This window comes from Meleagris gallopavo, chromosome 6 (genome assembly GCF_000146605.3).
Source record: "Meleagris gallopavo isolate NT-WF06-2002-E0010 breed Aviagen turkey brand Nicholas breeding stock chromosome 6, Turkey_5.1, whole genome shotgun sequence".
Classification (NCBI taxonomy): Eukaryota; Metazoa; Chordata; class Aves; order Galliformes; family Phasianidae; genus Meleagris; species Meleagris gallopavo.
In genome coordinates, this window is record NC_015016.2 from 5,563,933 (window position 1) to 5,565,908 (window position 1,976).

Genomic DNA, 1,976 nt, shown 5'->3' on the forward strand with positions numbered 1-1,976 from the left:
AGAAAAAGAAAAAGAAAAAAAAGAAAAAAAAAACATTAAGTTGTAAATGATATGGCTGCTTGTGCATGTCACTTCTTCCAGCTAGCGGTGAAAGACAGGCCTCACTGGGTGAAGAACAAACATGGAAATCCTTCTGAATGTTTACATATTGCAAAGAAATAGCACCCATGTCAAAGGGAAAGCATGTGAAAGCAAATAGGTCAAGGGGAATAGCTATTGGCAGCAAGCAAAAAAATGCTTCAGAGTCAAACGTCACTGATAACCCCGTGAGGACTGGAGGTGTTGGACTGTGGCAAAGGCACGGTTTTGTCAGCACCTCCACACGAGCTATTTTAGCAATCTGACAAGCCTTTGAGCGACTCCTGGGCTGTGCTCTCATGCTACAGCAAAGTTTCAGAGGCAGCTTCCAGGGCTGGCTGGATCTCTGTGGTCACCCTGGTTGTTGGTGGGCCGTGAGGCTGTGCAAGCCCATGGCATTAAATGGTCTTTGTGTCTTGAAAATTAACAGTACTGAGTGCCACACAGTAGAGAGCCAGTACTCAAATGTCACTGGAATGCCTTAAAATGTGAGATTTTTACTTAAAAGGAGAATTTTTGGGTTTTTATTCACCAAAACTTCAAGGATATATGCTATGTCCAGTCCTGGGCCACCCAGTACAAGAGAGATGGACATTCTGGAAGGAGTCCAACATGGGGTCACTGGGATGATCAGCAGACTGGAACCCTTCTCCTGTGAGTAGAAGCTGAGAGAGCTGGGACTGTTCCATCTGGAGAAGAGGAGGCTCAGAGACATCTCATCAATGTCCATAAACACCTGAAGGGAGAGTGCGAGGAGGACAGGACAGAGCCAGGCTGCTGTCAGTGGTGCCCAGTGCCAGGAGAGACAGTGGGCACAAACTGCAGCACAGGAGGTTCCCCTGAACACCGGGCAGCTTTGCAGGTGATGCACCCTGGCACAAGGACCCAGAAGCCATGTGCTCTCGTCCTTGGAGATGTGCAGGAACTGCCAGGATGTGGGGCTGGGCACCCTGCTCTGGGTGGCTCTGGTGGGGCAGCATGGGACCAGAGGCACCCAGAGCTCTTGCCAGCCTCAGCCAGTCAGCGATTCTCTGGCCATGTTTTCAAGCTTTCTGCTTGTCTACCAACTACACTAGGAAAAAATTAAGGACTTTAAGGCAAAAAGAGCAAAGATCGAGCAAGTAAGGATAAAATCATGCAAAGTGGCCCTTCAAGGAGTTAAAATTCTGCCCTCTGCTAAAAGGTGATTTGAAGTCCATACCTCTGTTTTCAAAAGTCAGTGTGTTCTGTTAAATCCTAGTCACACTAAAGCCTAAGGGAATTGAGCAATTACCCTTAAGGGAGCCAGGTTTCTAACCCTTTTTCTTTTTTTTTTTCCCCAAAAGGTTGTTTAAGTTTCTCACATTTGTCTTAATTCTTGAACTCTTCAAACCTGCAGACCAAGCACAAAGGAAATAATTTTCATTTTTAGCTCAGGGACAAGCTGTGCAGGTGAAGAGAATTCGTCCAGAAGACACAAACCTGGAATGATGGGTCTCAATGTGACATAGGACAATCCAGCCCTTGGTGAGTCACACCCTGGATGTCCCCACCTGGTGCCATTGGGTCCAGGCAGTGTGAAGGTGATCTGCATGTGCTCCTGTGATGGGATTCACCTCCCAGAAAGTGTAATAAAGTACTGAAGATTCAGTGAGTCAAAAGATAAAGGTAAGAAGGCACAGAAAATAAAATCCTTAACATTCATTATTCTGGTTATAAAACTCGAGGTTGAGTTGGGGGCCTGCATTTAAGTCTTCTTTCTGCTCATTATCAGAGGAAATCCCCTTTGAAACCCTGTAATATTCAGCATTAACTGCTGTTTCCCTTTTTTACAATTTTAAGCCACGTAGTTTCTCTACTTTCCAAAGAACAGAACACAACAAAAAGATGGATGTTGGTAGAGGGTAAGAAAGAAAAAA

The 1,976-nt window shown here is 45.4% G+C and overlaps 1 long non-coding RNA gene across 1 annotated transcript in view; it reads left to right on the top strand.

Annotated features, from left to right (window-relative positions):
• The first annotated feature begins 1,402 nt into the window (after positions 1-1,402).
• LOC109368084 overlaps positions 1,403-1,976 on the top strand; it is a 2,369-nt gene continuing 1,795 nt past the window's right edge. Inside the window, exon 1 of the long non-coding RNA XR_002115759.2 lies at positions 1,403-1,725. This is a non-coding gene — a long non-coding RNA (uncharacterized LOC109368084). The remainder of the gene's footprint in view (positions 1,726-1,976) is intronic.